At 45.5% G+C, this 21302-nt stretch overlaps 1 long non-coding RNA gene across 1 annotated transcript; it reads left to right on the forward strand.

The window, feature by feature from the left end:
* Nucleotides 1-7718: 7718 nt before the first annotated feature.
* On the forward strand, nt 7719-21302 carry LOC308581696. The gene is made up of 3 exons (XR_014005178.1): nt 7719-8111; nt 20829-20907; nt 21278-21302. It is a non-coding gene; the product is annotated as an uncharacterized lncRNA (long non-coding RNA).

Below are 21302 nucleotides of genomic sequence, written 5' to 3' on the forward strand. Positions count from 1 at the left end.
ATCATAGGAGCCTACGCAACACAAAACACTGTTGCTGTATGTAGGTTTTATTTTATTTCGTTTTTATCTTATATTTTGGAAATGTGCATCCAGTATTTTTCCGTTAAATTTTTTGGGGGACCCCAAGAGAGTGGGGCCCCAAACTATAGCTTGTTTAGCTTATAGCGGTATGTAAATCTGGCACTGATGGTGACAGGTGGGTGCCCCCTCCCCCACCCCATCATTGATCCTGGCTATGCCTATGTGTAGTGTTATTATTGCATAGGTAAGGTGCAGTAGGGATGCGGGTGGCGCTGTGGGTTAAACCACCGCCTTCTTTTTTTAAAAAAAAACACTTCTTTTTTTAAAAATGTCCAGTAGCCCCTTAGAGACCAACTGAGTTTGTTCTGGGTACTATACATGAAGAAAAACATGCTCTTCAATATATGGTATTATATGTTAATAGAAGGCAGCATGCTAATAATCCTGACATTCTTTTTTAACCAGCTTTGCTTGCTGATGTTTGTCAGTGTGGGATCAATGTTGACTTTTTAGTGGCGTGCCAGGATGATGTGTCAGCTACTGAGAATTGCCTCACTCCAGGAAAACTCAGGATTTGCCAGATAATCCACAGTTGTCTTCTCAAAATAAGTCTCACTGAATTCAGTGAGTACATTTGCCACAACTAACATGTTCTTAAGTAGACAACCTACTTAAAATCAACTTATGATCTTTCCTGTGAAAGGTGTGCCTCTTTCCTTGGCATGTTTACAAAGAAGCAAGTCTCTCTTGGCTCAGTGGAACTTATTTCACACAGAATTGCAGACTTAGGCACAGCTTACTTTACATGGATGGGACAAACATTATTCTTTGAAAGGCAAAGTAAGCGTGACAATAATTTCCACCCCTTCAGCAAGCTCCCCCTGAGCAAAAGCAACCCATCTATGAGAAGTGTCCAGGGCTTTTTTCAGGCACAAAATGCCTCTCAGGTAGGCTCCAGAAGTGGGGCAAGAGACCTGACCAGTCTCAGCCATACACAACAATCTTGCCATACACAACTCTTAAAACAGCATTTTGAATCATTTTACTGCATTGCCGTTATCAATATGTTGTTGCTGTTGTCTAGGCCAAATGTGGGAACTGTATGCTGATTATTTCTCAAAGCAAGCAGCTGCCAAACACATGCCAACACTTATTTTAATAAGAATTAACAATGTGCTTTTAATTGTCAGTTTCATTTTGCAAGTGGGCAATCTTCCTATACTCGGAGCTGCAAAATCAGACCCGGCTATGATGTCTTTCCCACATCCAGGAGACTGATGCTTCCTCCCCTCACCTCAGGCAACTTACCCCCACTATGCACCACCTGCAGGTTAAAAGGCCTACCCAAGAAATCAAAGTGACATTGTTGCCTGAGCCCTGCAAAACTCTGAGATGGGTCCAGAGTTTCAAGATCAGGCTACTTCAGTTCAGACCATTTTGGACCAAGGTCATGATATTTTGGAGGTGGTCTGTATATCTAAAAAAACCCAATAGGCTGCTTCACCTTGGAATTTCATGTTTGTCCCAAACAAAGAAATGCCTGGTCAGTTGCCCTCATGTCCTGCTATTGGGCTTCCCAGAGGTATTCAGTTAGGCACTGAAGCTTTTGCCAAAGGGCATGGCAACCATTTACCAAGTGCTTCTTATTGTCACCTCTGCAGGTGACAATCCTCTATGCCACTATTCTTTCACTTGTGTCCATTAAGGTGAGTCACAAAAGCAGAACTATATTAATATTTGTTTAAAAATATATTTTTGGACTTAACGTGTCGGTCCCAAGTCTGAAAAACAAAATAGTCTATACAATCAACAAACAAACAAATCAAAGAAACCAATGATGATGATGATGACGACAATAACAATAATAGCGATAATAACGATAATAAATAGTTTATAGTTATACCGAAATTAAAATGAGCAATAACCCAAACTAAACATTTAACCAACACCAACCCAACAAAAACAAAACAGAGGAACCAAAATTAGAACTGTTTAAAACATTTAAAAACATTTTAGCCAGTTGCCCCAACCAAGGAGTTGTTCCAGCAACGTCACTCTGGCCTCCCAGGAGCCTTTTATCTGTTCAAGGTGAGTCTGGGCCAGGCCCACTAGGCAAGGTGGAAAGGGGCCTTGCAGCAGGGAGCAGGTCTTTCTTCCAGCACTCAGGAACCACTTACACTTAGTGATAAAGCATTCTCAACAGTCACCACACACCAGTGCAAATTGCCTACATGGTATTAAGAATCTTCTCAGTACTGTTGGAAGTGCTGTGGAAAATGAGGCCCCTTTTCCCATCTATGATGGGACTGCCCACCAGTATTCAAATTCTAGACAATGGTTTGTCAAGAAGTGACCAAAATACTTAAACCAGAGCTTTCCAAACTCTGTGTTGCAACACGAGTGAGCCAGCTGCAGTTCTTGGAAAGCTCTGACTTAAACACTCCATTCCAGCTTTATTGCAGTCTGTTGCTCAATCAGTTGAAAGAGTTCAGTTCTCAGGAAGTAAACAGGAAAGAGAGTCCTCGTTGCCCTCATGTTGCTGCTTTCTGCCAACGCGTAGGGGAAAGCTGCAAATGGGGCTTTTTTGTGCAGGAAAAAGCTGTTTCCAGGCGCTTTTGCTGCGGGCGAACAGGAGAGGCGCACGAAGGCGCGCAAGGCAACGCAGCCGCAGAAGGTCGCAGTCCCTCCGGACTCTCCTCGGTGGAGGCGGCCCGCCTTCTTCTCCACAGCTAGCAGGGCTTGAAATCGTCCCCCAGCCAACCCCCCACCAAAGCTAAAATAAATGGTTTGAGAAAATTAGCTTCATACTTCTATTTTAAACAATCAGTTTGTTGGCACCTACTGCCTTAGACATTCATCTGACAATGATAGAATCACATCCACAACTGCACTCTCTAAGGGTCCCTAGTTTTTAAATTGACTGTATCTATTTCTGCTTTTTGTACACTAAGCCACTCATTTATATTTGTTATCGTGCATTACACTCTTTTTCACTTTCTCCTGCTAGAATCCCAACTCAGACATACAGAACTGTTTTTTTATATAAAATTTTTATTGGTTTTTCACAGTTTTTATAAACACAAACAATACATAACGCAAACAAACAAGCACACAAACAAACATGTATAGTTTCATATCCTTTTTTTCTTAAACCTTACTTCGCCGACTTCCCCATACCTCCCCTTTCTACATCCCAATTTCCAAATTTGTTTCAGCAAATCCTAGCCCTTAGTTTTATCAAATTTTCCCCTTATTCTTTTCTTTTACTTAATCTTTTACAGCTGTAATCCCCCTTTTCTCTAAAACCTCAACATTTTAGCATTCATTAATTTTACAATATTTCTTAAGATAAATTTTAAATTTCTTCCAATCTTCACCCGCCGTCTCTTTCCCCTGGTCACGGATTCTGCCGGTCATTTCAGCCAGTCCCATATAGTCTATCACCTTCATCTGCCATTCTTCCAGAGTGGGTAGATCTTGAGTCTTCCAATGCTTTGCGATGAGTACTCTTGCTGCTGTGGTAGCATACATAAAAAAAGTTCTGTCTTTCTTTGGCACCAATTGGCCGACAATGCCCAAGAGAAAGGCCTCTGGTTTCTTAGGGAAAGTACATTTAAGTACCTTTTTCATTTCATTATATATCATTTCCCAGAAAACCTTAATCTTCGGGCACGTCCACCAAAGGTGATAGAAAGTACCTTCAATTTCTTAACATTTCCATCACTTATTGTCAGGCAAATGGTAAATTTTTGCTAGCTTGACTGGGGTCATGTACCACCTATAGATCATTTTCATAATATTTTCTTTTAAGGCATTACATGCCGTAAATTTTAAACCGGTGGTCCACAACTGTTCCCAGTCAGCAAACATGATGTTATGACCAATGTCCTGTGCCCACTTAATCATAGCTGATTTAACCGTTTCATCTTGTGTATTCCATTTCAGCAACAAGTTATACATTCTTGACAAATTCTTAGCATTAGGTTCTAACAGTTCTGTTTCTAATTTTGATTTCTCCACCTGGAAGCCAATTTTCCTGTCTTGTTTGTAAACCTCCATTATTTGATAATAGTGGAGCCAGTCTCGTATTTTAGCCTTCAATTTCTCATAACTCTGTAATTTCAATTTATCACCCTCTTGTTCCAAAATTTCCCAATATCTTGGCCATTTAGCCTCCATATTGAGTTTTTTCACAGCTTTAGCCTCCATTGGCGACAACCACCTTGGGGTTTTATTTTCCAACAAATCTTTATATCTGATCCAGACATTGTATAATGCTTTCCTAACGATGTGATTTTTAAAAGCTTTGTGCGCTTTAACCTTGTCATACCATAAATATGCATGCCATCCAAATACATTATTAAAACCTTCCAAGTCCAAGATATCTGTGTTCTTGAGGAGCAACCACTCTTTCATCCAGCAGAAAGCTGCTGATTCATAGTACAGTTTTAAGTCCGGCAGGGCAAATCCCCCTCTTTCCTTTGCATCCGTTAAAATCTTAAATTTTATCCTGGGTTTTTTGCCCTGCCAGACAAATTTAGAAATGTCCTTCTGCCACCTCTTGAAACAGTCCATCTTGTCAAGAATTTGCAATGCTTGAAACAAAAATAACATTCTAGGCAATACATTCATCTTAATAACTGCAATTCGACCTAACAAGGAAAGCTTCAAATTTGACTATATTTCTAGATCCTTTTTGACTTCTGACCAACATTTCTCATAATTATCTTTAAACAAATTCACATTCTTAGATGTCATATTAACCCCTAAATATTTCACCTTCTTAACCACTGTCAAACCTGTTTCATTCTGGAACCTCTCCCTTTCCATGACTGTTAAGTTTTTCTCCAAAACTTTAGTTTTTTGTTTATTCAGTTTAAATCCGGCAACTTGACCAAATTCTTGAATTAGCTCTAAAACCCTTTTCGTACTAGTGTCTGGCTCTTGTAAAGTAAGTACCAAGTCATCTGCGAAGGCCCTTAACTTATACTGTTTGGCTCTGACCTGAACCCCTTTAACCAGCTGGTCACTTCTAATCATGTTTAGCAAAACCTCCAGGACTGATATAAAAAGTAATGGGGAAATTGGGCACCCCTGTCGTGTCCCTTTTTCTATTTTGAATTCTTCCGTTACCACATTATTTACAATTAACTTGGCCTTCTGTTCAGAATATATTGCACCCATACCATTCTCAAATTCTTGCCCTACCCTCATCCCATGTAGATTCTTCTTCATAAAACTCCAAGAAATATTGTCAAAGGCTTTCTCCGCGTCCACAAATATCAGAACAGCTTTAGTGTTTATATTCACCTCTAATAATTCCAAAATGTCTATTATGTTCCTGCTTGATCCTTATGAATCTCTTCCACCAATACTTTTTTCAATCTTTTTGCCAAAATATCTGCAAAAATTTTGTAATCCAAATTAAGTAATGATATAGGGCGGTAGTTCTTAAGCTGAGTCTTTTCAGTCTCTGTTTTCGGTATGAGTGTAATATACGCTTCTTTCCACGATTCTGGTGCCTTTTCCCCCTCCAAAATTTCATTACAGACTTCCTTCAAAGGTTGGAACAGCCACTCCTTCAAAGTTTTATAGTATTTGGAAGTCAATCCATCTGGTCCTGGAGATTTGCCCAATTGCATGTTTTGAATGGCACCTTCTATCTCTTGTTCAGTTATTTTCTGGTTCAGGTCCCTTTTACTTTGATGAGAGATTTTTTGTAGGCCAATTTTTTTAAGAAACTCGTCTATGTCCCTTTCATTCTGGGGCCCTTGTGAATATAATTTTTTAAAGTAACTCTGGAAGCAGTTTCTGATCTCATTTGGCTTATAAATGTTCTTTCCTTCCATCTCTAGGCTTGTAACCGTATTTAGTTTTTGCCTTTTCTTCAATTGCCAAGCCAGAAGTTTACCACATTTGTCCGCAGATTCAAATGTCTTTTGTCTCATTTGCTTAATCTTCCATTCTATTTCTTCATTCATCAGTTCCATATATTGTGTCTGATATAACTTAATTTCTCTCAAGATCTCCTGGGACTTTGGTTTAGATCTCAGTTTCTTTTCTCCTTCCTTTATCTTTTCCAGGATCTTATCCCTCTTCTCATTTTGGTTTCTCTTCTTTATTGAATTTTGTTGTATTAAAAATCCTCGCATAACGGCTTTACTTGCGTCCCAGATTACTCTTTTTTCTACTTCTGTTTTTAAGTTTATTTCGAAATAGGAGTTGGAGAAGGAAGAAATTAAGATAGTGTCTGCGTTTAGATTGGGCAAAAGACAAGGCAGAAAGAAGCCAAGGGACTGTTTGATAACTTTAAGATCAAAAGAGGAAAGAGATAAAATATTGAACCCTCATTTTCAAAGAACTCTGGAGATTGAAGATTCTTTTGTCGAGATTTTCAAAGATATACCAAAACATATTTTGGATGCAAGAGCACAATATAAAGAGCTGGTCGAGTTACTGAGAAAGAACGGAATACCATTCAGGTGGGAATTCCCCCAAGGCCTATCCTTTAAATACAAGGGAAGGAAAATTAGAATAAGATCTGTCCAAGACAAAGAGCAATTTCTGCAAGACAATGGGGAAGACCTTCTGAAAGGGGTGGTGGAAGTGGAATCAATCCCAGTGGCAAAGGAAGCAACAGATATTTTGAATTTAACATTTGGACTGAAATCACCAACAGAAGACGAACAACTACTTGGAGCGACAGGAGGTAAAAGTGAATAGTAACAGGATGGCTCTGCAACTTCTAAGTTGGAATTGCAATGGTCTGAACCTTCCTCGAAAGAGGAGTAATGTGTTTCATTTACTGAAAAAAGAACATTTGGACTTGATTTGTTTACAAGAAACACATATGACAAGACTACATAGAAAACTACTGATCAACAAGAGATTAGGACAAGAAGTTATTTCATCTGATAAAGTTAAGAAAAGAGGAGTGATAATCTATGCAAAGGAAAAACTTTCTCTGAAATTGATGTTTAAAGATGAACAAGGAAGATTTTTGGCAATTGAAATTCAAGCTCAAGGTGAAAATTTTTTGATATTAGGGATATATGCTCCAAATGAAGGGAAGTTGGAATTCTTTAAGAAGCTGCATGAGACATTACTGGACTATATGGACTATAATTCAATCATGATGGGAGATATGAATGGAGTAGTATCTACAAATATGGACAAATCACAAAGACAGGTAGTCTCCAAAGATGGGAGACTACCAAAGACTTTCTTTGAAATGACTGAAAATATGGACCTGATTGACATTTGGAGAATGAAGAACCCTCTCGAGAGAGAGGGAACTTTTCTCTTCTGAAGCCATGATAACATGGACTAGAATTGACCAAATATGGATCACTAGTGGGATGGCTCCAAAGATTAAGAAAGTGGAAATCTGCCCAAAAACCTGCTCCGACCATAATGCCATAAAGATGGAGATGAAGTTAATAACAGCTGGATCTTTTAGATGGAGGATGAATGACACCTTATTTAGAGATGAAGAGGTCTGTAAAAAGGCCCAAAAAACTTTGACAGACATACAGAACTGTTGGTCAGACATCTGCTCAGTGGACTTTCATTATGAAAACCAAGTCATCACAGGCATTAATTATCCCTGTTAACCTTGGCTCCATTCAGATGTCACCCTAAAGCCTAGTTTACCAGGGGTTGCCAACGTGGCTGCAGATGCTAGCATGACCACTGGTACCACCTCTGGTGCCTGTGTAAGATCTTGATAAATATCCATGTTGCATGAGACATTTGGCCTTCCTCCTCAGTTCTTGTTTGCATTGGCTCAGCATCGCTACGTTGTACCTACATTTGGTGACTGGTGCCCATGGCACTTTCTCAAATCCCAAAGGTACCCACTGGCGCCAAACCCTTGACCTATCACTTGCATAATAAAGATTAAATGCTATGTGTAGGTTTCCGTGTTCCGTACGATTCATTATATGTTTGAAAGATGACAACGTTTAACGCTTTCCTTTTCCTTAACTTTGTTGTAGGTGCCGCCATTCCTAGAGACATGGCTCCTGTGTATGTTGCTCCTATGTATAACACAGGCAACATATCTGGCTATGAAGGCACAACCGCTGCAGGCAAGTACAAATACAAGCGGTGTACTTGTTGGTGAGGACTCTAGTTCCCTAAAGTGTATGCTGTAATACAAGGTGCTTCCCCTGTGCTTGGTCCAGAAACTGCAGTTAGTGCAGAATACTGTAGCATGATTGCTAACAGTAAGGCCTTGTCAGCGTTTCACACCTGTGCTCCGAGATCGGCACTGGTTGCTGATCCTCTACCTCAGTGTTCCCCAACCTTGGGCCTCCAGCTGTTTTTGGACTACAATTCCCATCATCCTTGACCACTGGTCTTGCTAGCGAGAGATGATGGTAGTTGTAGTCCAAAAACAGCTGGAGGCCCAAGGTTGGGGAACACTGCTCTACCTGGCCAAGTTCAAGTGTTGCTATTAGTATATAAAGCCCTTAACAATTTGGGACATAGCTGTCAACATTTCCCTTTTCTTAAGGGAAATTCCCTTATTCCAAATAGGATTCCTTGCAAGAAAAGGGAAAAGTTGACAGCTATGATATGGGACCAGTTTACCCACGTGTGCCCACTTCATGAATGTTCCTTCCCATTATTGCCAAGGAGAACTTTCTTTTAGCATGTTGCTCATGAGACCGGAGAACATTCACAACTGCTTATCCTGCTGTTCTTACCCCAACCCCATTCCTTTACAGGAAGAAAACATTGCCCACCTCCACCTAACTTGATTCGTAGACATGGGAATGGGCAAGAGCCGCCCCAGAGAACGTGGAAGTAAGTGGATACTGTTATACATTCTGTTGTGGACCACCTTCTGAGGGTCACATGACAGTGGTGTGGGTGGGGCCAGAGACAAAAATGGGCCAAGCAGGGCATGCAGATTTCACCTTTGTTCAGTAGGCTAGTTTCCACAGACACTCACGCATCTCTCCCCAGCCTCCATTTTGAAATTCACGAGGTGTTTTCAGACTTCAAAGACATATTCTAACCAGGCCTGGGGAGAGTTGTGAGGGCCAGAAAAAAGAGATATGGCGTGCATATTTGGCTCTTGACCCTGAGGTCCCCCACCCCACCCCAGACAAAGAGGACCATGGGAAGGTTGGTGGTCAATTTTGCTTATCCCTCCTTTTGGTCCTTCCTACAGCGTTCCTGCCATTTCAGAAGATGAGGCCAAAGAAGCTTTTATCCAGTATTCTTCCAGCAAGTGCTGCTATAGCACAGACCCAGCCAAAGAGATGGTGTTTAATGGCCTACAGTTATTCAATACCTACAGAGTAAGCAGTATATATTGGTAATAGTATAGCTATGCAGGAGCAGCTGGTATGGTGGAAGCAGAGATGCCCTCTCAATGCTGGTATTGCCAGTCCAACACACCTGCCCCAACCACACCACCACTTTGCCCCAGTGCCATCCAGGTAAGCTGCAGTGACGCTGGTGTTGGGAAGGTGGTTCTGCGGTTCTTCCCAACTACAGCACACCAGCCAATGCTGCTGCCATTTATTTATTTTGATTACTATGTTTATATTCTTAATGGTTAGCTGCCTTGAGTGTGGATTGTACAATAAAGGAACTGGAGGCCCCTCGACTGTCCTCGGGTCCAGTATTGGACCACTTTGACCGGATATCTCCAGCCGATGTGGACAGATTCCTCCAAGCTGGAAAGCCCACCACCTGTCCTCTTGACCCGTGCCCATCATGGCTGATTAGAGCGTGTCCAGACGAGGTGCAGGCCCCCCTGGGGGATATCATCAATTTGTCCCTTGGCACTGGGATATTCCCAGGGGAACTGAAGGAGGCAGTGGTGCGTCCGCTCTTAAAGAAAACATCATTAGATCCCTTAGATCTATCCAATTACCGCCCGGTCTCGAATCTTCCATTCCTGGGTAAGGTGATTGAGAGAGCGGTTGCTGAACAGCTTGGTAGGTTCCTGGATGAAACATCTGCTTTGGATCCATTCCAGTCCGGCTTCCGTGCTGGCCATGGGACCGAGACGGCTCTGGTCGCCCTAACAGATGATCTCCGCAGACAGCTGGATCGAGGCGGGTCGGGGCTGCTGATTCTTCTAGATCCGTCAGCAGCCTTTGACATGGTCGATCACGAACTCCTGGACCACCGCCTTGCCGACGTGGGGATCCAGGGCACAGTCCTTCAATGGCTGCGCTCGTTTCTCTCTGATCGGGGACAGAGGGTGGCGCTTGGGGGGGAATTGTCATCGCGTCACTCCTTGGTGTGTGGAGTGCCTCAGGGTGCGATTCTCTCCCCGATGCTTTTTAACATCTTTATGCGCCCCCTCGCCCAGCTTGTCCGGAGTTTTGGGCTGGGTTGCCATCAGTATGCTGATGACACCCAACTCTATCTGTTGATGGATGGCCATCCTAACTCGGCCCCAGACACACTGACCAGATGTCTGGAAGCTGTGGCTGGATGGTTACGTGGGAGCCGGTTGAAGTTAAATCCTTCGAAGACAGAGGTCCTCTGGCTGGGGCGGGACGATATGGGATTGAGGGGGCAACTCCCATCTCTTGCGAGGGTGCAATTAGTGCCAGCACCGTCCGTTAAGAGTTTGGGTGTAATCTTCGATACCTCCCTCTCTATGGAGGCGCAGATTACAGCTATAACAAAGGCGGCATTTTTCCATCTCCGCCAAGCTAAGCAGTTGGCCCCTTATCTCTCTCGCCCTCACCTAGCCACTGTGATCCATGCGACGGTCACCTCCAGACTGGATTATTGTAACTCGCTCTACGTGGGGCTGCCCTTGAGACTGACCCAGAAACTCCAGCGGGTGCAGAATGCCGCGGCGAGACTCCTTATGGGGTCTTCGCTGCGAGATCACATTCATCCGGTACTATACCAGCTGCACTGGCTCCCGGTGGAGTACAGGATCAGGTTTAAGGTGCTGGTTTTAACCTTTAAAGCCCTATACGGCCTGGGACCCGCGTACCTACGGGACCGCCTCTCCTGGTATGCCCCACAGAGAAACCTACGGTCTGCAAATAATAACACCCTCAAGGTCCCAGGCCTCAGAGAGGTTAGGCTGGCCTCAACTAGAGCCAGGGCCTTCTCGGCTGCGGCTCCAACCTGGTGGAACGCTCTGTCACAAGAGACCAGGGCCCTGCGGGACCTGACATCTTTCCGCAGGGCCTGCAAGACAGAGTTGTTCCGCCAGGCCTTTGGTCAGGGCGCAGCCTGACTCCCTCCTCAGGCAACCTGCACAGAATTTTGTTTAATCGGTTGCCATCAATTTGATTTTAACTAATTTTTATAATGAAATATTTTTAGAATGTGTTATTATTTGATTGTTTATTTGATTGTTGTTAGCCGCCCTGAGCCCGGCTTGGCTGGGGAGGGCGGGATATAAATAAAATTTATTATTATTATTATTATTTCAAAGAATAAACAAACAATAATTGGTATCATTCATTCCTAACCCCAGATCTTACTGTGCTGTCCGCAATGGCATAGCTAAGTGTCTATGTGAAAATTAGGGATACTTCACACAGAGCATTTACCTACCAATGCAAATTGATGGCAGTTCCCCTTTTGCCTAAATTATGAGGTGCCCACTTGGACCGAGGAAGTAATAGAGCACCTGAAGTTATTCTGTGGTGCAGCAGAAGGTTGTGTTTGTTTAAGGCACATAAAGGAAAAATAATAAAGAGAAAGAATTTTGCAAATTGAATTTTCCCTTTGGCCAGTGCATGGGTCACGACTTCAACCAGAGTTGGGGGACCTGTTGTCCTCGAGGTGTTGATGGACTCCAGCTTCCATCCATCATCGTTGACCATCAGCTGTGTTGGCTGGAGCTGAATTGGAATTCAGAAACATCTGGAGGGCTGTAAGTTCCCCATCCCTGGCCTAACCTGTCTGAAAAGACAGAACTTTTACAAAATTCACTAGGCGTGGAATCAAGTCCTTTCCCCAGAGACATATTGGAGCTGGCAGGTGATTCTGAAGGATAACTCACATTTCTGGTTCTTCTTGGGATTGTTACCTTCATGAATGTTTCCGAACTTTTTAATCTAGTACCAACATCGCTGGATATCTTTTTTTTATATAAAATATTTATTGGATTTTCACAAATTATAGAAATACATACAATACACAATACATACATACACACACAAAAACAGAAAAAAACAAACAAACATATATAATTTCAAATCCATTTTTTCCTTAAACCTTACTTCACCAACTTCCCCGTACAACTGTATAATTTTATTGTGATTCATTGTATACTGTGTATAGAAATAGTACACAAACATGATCTAAATTACAGTACTTTCCTTGCCTTTGCCAAAGCAAAGTCACTGATGATATCAACAAGGTACCACTGTATATAAAAATGAGCAAACCAGTGATATTTTAGGGAGCAGGCTAGCAAGCGGGGCCCATTGCTTACATCATAGGAGCCTACACAACACAAAACACTGTTGCTGTATGTAGATTTTATTTTATTTCGTTTTTATCTTATATTTTGGAAATGTGCATCCAGTATTTTTCCTTTAAATTTTTTGGGGGACCCCAAGAGAGTGGGGCCCTAAGCTATAGCTTGTTTAGCTTATAGCTGTAGGTAAATCTGGCACTGATGGTGACAGGTGGGTGCCCCCTCCCCCACCCCATCATTGATCCTGGCTATGCCTATGTGTAGTGTCAGGGAACTGCCATCAGAGCATCAGGTGGTGGAGGGACTCAGGCAGGATGAAAGAGACTCAACTGCTGAAGCAGGGACCAGCAGGGGGAGGAGTGGGTCTCTGAGGGAATGCGAGCAGGAGGGAGGGCTCAGGGAGGCTTCCAGCGAGAACAGTGGGGAGGTATCGGAGTCTCCCATAGGGAGACCCATACCTCGCAGGAAACTGTCACGCCGTGAGTCCAGGAGACGCGTTTCCGTTAAGGAACTTCTTTGCTGGAAACGCTTCCGCAGACAGCCACTGTCGGACTCTACTAGTGACTAGAGCAGACATGTCTGAGGAGCTCCGTCACACACGGAGGTTTGTGGGGGCGCACAAACTCTGAGGGAGCACGTTTTCACGCACAAGCAGCTAATCAAACCCTCACAGCAGTCCGACAGTCTTTGTACGCTGCCTGTGCAAGAGAAGGCATCATGAGCGAACCAACCGGAACCGGAGGAGCAGGGGCTGGAGCTGGTCCAAGCTTGGAAGATAGATACCGAGCGTTGGAGGTTCAACTGGCCCTGCAGACGGCGAGGCTGGAGGAGAGAAGGGCTCAGGATGCAGACAAGAAGGGGAGAGCCACTCAATTCCCCAGAAAGGTACCAGGATTGGTGCAGAAATTTGGGGGGGACCCCAAGGACTACCATGCTTTTAGGACAGAGATGCAATATGCCCTTAATGTGCAGTTCGATGAGTTCCCTGATGAGGAATCGCGAGTTGCTTTTGTAATTGGGCATCTTGAGAAAGGGGCTAGAGACTGGGTTCGACCCCTAATGGCAACGCACAATGACATACTAAAGGACACAATGAAGTTCTTTCGTGCAATGGATATCATGTTTTCCAGCGATATTGAGGAAGGGGTGGTGCGCAGACAGCTAATGGCTTGTAAGCAGGGGAGTCGATCTGTCCGTGAATATTGGACTGAGTTTACCATGCTGATTCACAGACTGAGTTGGGATTTATCGGCGGCACCCGTTCAAATGCTATTTGAAGAAGGTCTTTCTTCGGGGGTGAAAGACGAGCTGGCACGGAGCCCCAGGGCGGAGTCTATGGATCAGCTGACCAAATCTGCGCTGACCATAGGAGCGCGGCAGGAGGCAAGAGCCTTGGAGAGGCGGGAAGGGAGAGGGGAACGTTGGAAGGAGTTCCGCATTCCAGACATTCCTGAGCCAGCTTTCCCGCCGGCAGAGCCGATGGAAATCGGAACAGCGCGCGCGCGCGCATTTTCAAAAACCAGCGAGGGAGCTAAGAAGGAGGGAAAGGGCCCCCGGAAATGCTATCTCTGCCAACAGCCAGGCCACTTTGCCAGAGTCTGCCCCCAGAGGAAGGAATGGCAAGGGATGGTGGGAGCTGTTGAGGGGGGAGAAGAAGGGGGAGCGGAGCAGGTAAAAGCCAACGCCTGGTTGCCACAATTGGGGCACTGCAGCCAGGCCAAAGAGCAGTGAAAGTGCCCGTGCCAGAAGCTCCTCGACCTGCTCTAGTGATTGAAGTGTCGCTAGAGCTGCAGAATGGGCACCCCCTAAAAATAAAGGCGCTATTGGACTCAGGCAGCTCCTGCAATTTTATGAGCAAGGAGTTTGCTGCTGAACACCAGATACAGACCATCCCTTTAAGCAACCCCCTGCAGGTGACCACGATTGATGGCAGGGAGTTGTTGGGAGGAGGAGTCCGCTTGCAGACTGTCCCAATGATAATGAGGGTGGCAAGGCACACAGAACTGATAGCGTTTAATGTGGCCACCCTGGGAGGCGCTCCCATTATTTTGGGAATGAGCTGGCTAGCTCTACATGATCCGCTGGTTGGCTGGCATCAAAGAGTGGTGTCCTTTGGTTCAGCACATTGCCTAGAACACTGCAAAGGGGAGAAGGGTTCAGTAGGGGCCCAAGCCACCCTAGCAGGGACTGAAGTAATGGGGAAGGTGAAGGTACCACCACAGTATGCAGATCTCAGCGACGTGTTCAGCGAGAAGGAAGCTGACCAACTACCACCTCATAGACCCTTTGATTGTCAGATCAATTTACTCCCTGGAGCACAGCTTCCCGTGGGCAAGTTGTATGCCATGTCAGACAGGGAAATGCAGGAGTTGCGAGGGTTCATTGACAAGAACCTGAAGAGAGGCTTCATCAGAGAGTCCAAAGCAGCAGGGGGGAGCCCAGTGTTCTTTGTGGACAAAAAAAATGCGGACAAGCCGAGACTTGTATGTGATTTTAGGCGGCTGAATGCAGTGACTGAACCGGTGGCGTTCCCTATGCCCAGAATTGATGATATTTTGACCATGGTGAGGAAGGGAAAGATTTTCACAAAGCTGGATCTAAGGGGGGCGTACAACCTGATACGCATAAGGAAAGGGGATGAATGGAAAACCACCATGTTTACCCCTTTGGGGGCGTTTGAATACCTCGTTATGCCATTTGGATTACAAGCAGGCTCCGCGTGTTTTCAATCTTTTATGAACCACGTGCTGGGCCCTTTGCTCTACAAGAATTGCGTTGCCTTTCTAGATGATGTGTTGGTGTATTCTGAGAATGAGGAGCAACATGTGAGAGACGTCAGAGAAGTGTTGAGCAGACTGCAAGCCAACAGGCTGTGGGTCAAACTGGAGAAGTGTCGGTTCCATACCAAGGAGGTGGAATTCCTGGGGTACCGCCTGTCAGACAAGGGATTGGCCATGGATCCCGGCAAGGTACAGGCAGTGCTGGAATGGAAAACACCCAAAACCAAGAAGGATGTGCAGAGGTTCCTAGGGTTTGGAAACTTTTATCGTAAGTTCATCCGCAACTTCGCCCATCTGACGGCGCCCATCACTGACTGTCTCAGCAGTAAGAAGAAGTTTGTATGGACGGCGGAGGCGGAGCGAGCGTTTGAGGAACTGAAAAGGGCCTTCGCCTCTGAAGAACAACTTCTGCATGTGGATTTACGAAAGAAGCTAAGGGTTGAAACAGACGCATCTGACAGAGCCATAGGGGCGGTGCTTCTTCTGCAGCCGGGGAAGGAGGAGTCGGAGTGGCGTCCGTGTGCCTTCTTCTCGCGGAAGCTGAACAAATCCGAGAGGAACTACACGGTGTACGACCGAGAACTGCTTGCTATTCATGAGGCGTTCCGGAGATGGAGGCATCTGCTAGTTGGTGCACAACATAAAGTGCAAGTGTGCACGGACCATAAAAATCTAGAGTACTGGAGAACGGCGCGAGTGCTCAACCAAAGGCAGTTGAGATGGGCCCAAGAGTTCTCCAAATTTAACTTTGAGATTTGTTATGTGCCAGGCCCAGAGAATGTTAGGGCGGACGCTCTCTCACGCAAACCTGAATATTTGGAGGGGGAGGGAGCACCCGAAGAAACCCATATCATTCCAGAGGACCGCTGGGTGTGTGGGGGGACTTTGGTGGGGCAAAGGGAATTGGTAGAGGGTACGGTGCAGGATGCATACGCCCAGGGGAAACTCAGGGATCTCAGAGGGGAGGAAGACAAACCCGGTGGTTTTGAGGAGAGAAATGGGGCATTGTATTATAAGGGAGCGTTATATATACCTGAAGGGGAATTGAGGGAGAAAGTACTCAAGCAGCTGCACGATAGCCCCACAGCAGGGCACTTTGGGCAACACAAAACCATGTGGCTGGTTACCAGGGAATTTTGGTGGCCCAAGGTCAGGGAAGATGTGCGGGAGTATGTGAGAGGGTGTGAACAATGCCAAAGAGCCAAGGGGGAGAGGCAGGCGCCGGCTGGTTTATTAGAACCACTGCCCACACCTGAGAGACCGTGGGAAGCAGTGGCAATAGATTTCATGACTGATCTGCCAAGGTCTAGAGGGAAAACAGCCATCATGGTTGTAGTAGACCTGTTAACTAAAATGGCCCACTTCATAGCCTGCTCACATGCGGTTACAGCAGAAGAGACCGCCAAATTGTTTGTAGAGAATGTGTTTAGGTTGCATGGCGCCCCCTTGAGGGTGGTTTCAGACCGAGGGAAACAATTTACTTCCAGGTTCTGGAGGAAGCTCATGAGCTTACTGCATGTAGAGGTTAATTTCTCGACGGCCCGTCATCCTGAAACCAACGGGCAGGCGGAAAGAGCAAATGGGGTTCTCCAACAATATTTGAGGTGTTATGTTAATGACAGAGAGAATGATTGGGTGGAGAAGCTGGCGTTGGCAGAATTTGCCTACAACAATGCAGAGAACGTGTCCACGGGGATGAGCCCCTTTTTGGCTAATCACGGGTGCCATCCCAGAGCCTTCCCTGGGGGGGAGGGGGAGAACTGGAGCGTTCCAGCTGCAGAACAGTTCGTGGAAGAAATGGAAGCGATCCATCGCCAGCTCCAACTCAACTTAAACAGGGCTAAGGAGGAATATAAGAGGCAAGCAGACAAAAACAGAAGGGAAGGTGAAAGCATCAGGGTGGGGGACCAGGTGTGGCTGTCAACCCAAGGGTTGCCATTCAAAGGAGGTTGTAAGAAATTAAGACCCAAAAGGCTGGGTCCGTTTGAAGTCATACAGCAGGTCAATCCAGTGGCTTTCAGGCTCCGGTTACCGAACCACATGAAGCTGCACCCAGTTTTTCACAGGTCGTTGCTGTCACCGTATAGAGGAGACAGTGAGGGGAGGGTCACTAGGGGACCAGCAATGGAGGAGAAGGAACACAGCTACCATGTAGCGGAGATCCTCGATTCCAGGTGGAAGGGAGATCAAGTAGAGTATTTGGTAATGTGGGAAGGGGAACCGGAGTCGGAAAACACCTGGGTTAGGGCAGAGGATGTCAATGACGAGGTTTTAATAGAGACTTTTCATCAGAGGTTCCCACGTAAACCTCAGCCTGTAGCGAGGTTCCGAAGGGAATACTTTGCCACCACCGACGAGGAAGAGGAGTTGGAGGGGTTCCCAGATTCTGAAGAGGAGGAGGATTCAGCCGGCCAGGACGACGATCGATGGAGAGAATTGTTCGAGACGTCAGAAGATGAGGAAGATTCGTTTCGGGGTTTTAGCCCTTCACCTCCCAGGGGGGAGGAATTGGGAGGGGGTGAGGGGGGCCCTGGAGGGGAGGTGGATGTCAGGGAACTGCCATCAGAGCATCAGGTGGTGGAGGGACTCAGGCAGGATGAAAGAGACTCAACTGCTGAAGCAGGGACCAGCAGGGGGAGGAGTGGGTCTCTGAGGGAATGCGAGCAGGAGGGAGGGCTCAGGGAGGCTTCCAGCGAGAACAGTGGGGAGGTATCGGAGTCTCCCATAGGGAGACCCATACCTCGCAGGAAACTGTCACGCCGTGAGTCCAGGAGACGCGTTTCCGTTAAGGAACTTCTTTGCTGGAAACGCTTCCGCAGACAGCCACTGTCGGACTCTACTAGTGACTAGAGCAGACATGTCTGAGGAGCTCCGTCACACACGGAGGTTTGTGGGGGCGCACAAACTCTGAGGGAGCACGTTTTCACGCACAAGCAGCTAATCAAACCCTCACATGTAGTGTTATTATTGCATAGGTAAGGTGCAGTAGGGATGCGGGCGGCGCTGTGGGTTAAACCACAGCCTTCTTTTTTAAAAAAAAAACACTTCTTTTTTTTTAGTGGGAACTGTATGCTGATTATTTCTCAAAGCAAGCAGCTGCCAAACACATGCCAACACTTATTTTAATAAGAATTAACAATGTGCTTTTAATTGTCAGTTTCATTTTGCAAGTGGGCAATCTTCCTATACTCGGAGCTGCAAAATCAGACCCGGCTATGATGTCTTTCCCACATCCAGGAGACTGATGCTTCCTCCCCTCACCTCAGGCAACTTACCCCCACTATGCACCATCTGCAGGTTAAAAGGCCTACCCAAGAAATCAAAGTGACATTGTTGCCTGAGCCCTGCAAAACTCTGAGATGGGTCCAGAGTTTCAAGATCAGGCTACTTCAGTTCAGACCATTTTGGACCAAGGTCATGATATTTTGGAGGTGGTCTGTATATCTAAAAAAACCCAATAGGCTGCTTCACCTTGGAATTTCATGTTTGTCCCAAACAAAGAAATGCCTGGTCAGTTGCCCTCATGTCCTGCTATTGGGCTTCCCAGAGGTATTCAGTTAGGCACTGAAGCTTTTGCCAAAGGGCATGGCAACCATTTACCAAGTGCTTCTTATTGTCACCTCTGCAGGTGACAATCCTCTATGCCACTATTCTTTCACTTGTGTCCATTAAGGTGAGTCACAAAAGCAGAACTATATTAATATTTGTTTAAAAATATATTTTTGGACTTAACGTGTCGGTCCCAAGTCTGAAAAACAAAATAGTCTATACAATCAACAAACAAACAAATCAAAGAAACCAATGATGATGATGATGACGACAATAACAATAATAGCGATAATAACGATAATAAATAGTTTATAGTTATACCGAAATTAAAATGAGCAATAACCCAAACTAAACATTTAACCAACACCAACCCAACAAAAACAAAACAGAGGAACCAAAATTAGAACTGTTTAAAACATTTAAAAACATTTTAGCCAGTTGCCCCAACCCAGGAGTTGTTCCAGCAATGTCACTCTGACCTCCCAGGAGCCTTTGAGCTGTTCAAGGTGAGTCTGGGCCAGGCCCACTAGGCAAGGTGGAAAGGGGCCTTGCAGCAGGGAGCAGGTCTTTCTTCCAGCACTCAGGAAGCACTTACACTTAGTGATAAAGCATTCTCAACAGTCACCACACACCAGTGCAAATTGCCTACATGGTATTAAGAATCTTCTCAGTACTGTTGGAAGTGCTGTGGAAAATGAGGCCCCTTTTCCCATCTATGATGGGACTGCCCACCAGTATTCAAATTCTAGACAATGGTTTGTCAAGAAGTGACCAAAATACTTAAACCAGAGCTTTCCAAACTCTGTGTTGCAACACGAGTGAGCCAGCTGCAGTTCTTGGAAAGCTCTGACTTAAACACTCCATTCCAGCTTTATTGCAGTCTGTTGCTCAATCAGTTGAAAGAGTTCAGTTCTCAGGAAGTAAACAGGAAAGAGAGTCCTCGTTGCCCTCATGTTGCTGCTTTCTGCCAACGCGTAGGGGAAAGCTGCAAATGGGGCTTTTTTGCGCAGGAAAATGCTGTTTCCAGAGGCGCTTTTGCTGCGGGCGAATGGGAGGGGCGCGTGAAGGCGCGCAAGGCAACGCAGCCACGGAAGGTCGCGGTCCCTCCGGACTCTCCTCGGTGGAGGCGGCCCGCCTTCTTCTCCACAGCTAGCAGGGCTTGAAATCGTCCCCCAGCCAACCCCCAACCCCCCCAAAACCCCCCACCAAAGCTAAAATAAATGGTTTGAGAAAATTAGCTTCATACTTCTATTTTAAACAATCAGTTTGTTGGCACCTACTTCCTTAGACATTCATCTGACAATGATAGAATCACATCCACAACTGCACTCTCTAAGGGTCCCTAGTTTTTAAATTGACTGTATCTATTTCTGCTTTTTGTACACTAAGCCACTCATTTATATTTGTTATCGTGCATTACACCCTTTTTCACTTTCTCCTGCTAGAATCCCAACTCAGACATACAGAACTGTTGGTCAGACATCTGCTCAGTGGACTTTCGTTATGAAAAACAAGTCATCACAGGCATTAATTATCCCTGTTAACCTTGGCTCCATTCAGATGTCACCCTAAAGCCTAGTTTACCAGGGGTTGCCAACGTGGCTGCAGGTGCTAGCATGACCACTGGTACCACCTCTGGTGCCTGTTTAAGATCGACTACAATTCCCATCATCCTTGACCACTGGTCTTGCTAGCGAGGGATGATGGGAGTTGTAGTCCAAAAACAGATGGAGGCCCAAGGTTGGAGAACATTGCTCTACCTGGCCAAGTTCAAGTGTTGCTATTAGTATATAAAGCCCTTAACAATTTGGGACATAGCTGTCAACATTTCCCTTTTCTTAAGAGAAATTCCCTTATTCCAAATAGGATTCCTTGCAAGAAAAGGGAAAAGTTGACAGCTATGATTTGGGACCAGTTTACCCACGTGTGCCCACTTCATGAATGTTCCTACCCGTTATTGCCAAGGAGAACTTTCTTTTAGCACGTTGCTCATGAGACCGGAGAACATTCACAACTGCTTATCCTGCTGTTCTTACCCCAACCCCATTCCTTTACAGGAGGAAAACATTGCCCACCTCCACCTAACTTGATTCGTAGACATGGGAATGGGCAAGAGCCGCCCCAGAGAACGTGGAAGTAAGTGGATACTGTTATACATTCTGTTGTGGACCACCTTCTGAGGGTCACATGACAGTGGTGTGGGTGGGGCCAGAGACAAAAATGGGCCAAGCAGGGCATGCAAATTTCACCTTTGTTCAGTAGGCTAGTTTCCACAGACACTCACGCATCTCTCCCCAGCCTCCATTCAGAAATTCACGAGGTGTTTTCAGACTTCAAAGACATATTCTAACCAGGCCTGGGGAGAGTTGTGAGGGCCAGAAAAAAGAGATATGGCGTGCATATTTGGTTTTTGACCCTGAGGTCCCCCACCCCACCCCAGACAAAGAGGACCATGGGAAGGTTGGCAGTCAATTTTGCTTATCCCTCCTTTTGGTCCTTCCTACAGCGTTCCTGCCATTTCAGAAGATGAG

This window comes from Podarcis bocagei (genome assembly GCF_964188305.1).
Source record: "Podarcis bocagei genome assembly, chromosome: 2".
Taxonomy (NCBI): Eukaryota; Metazoa; Chordata; class Lepidosauria; order Squamata; family Lacertidae; genus Podarcis; species Podarcis bocagei.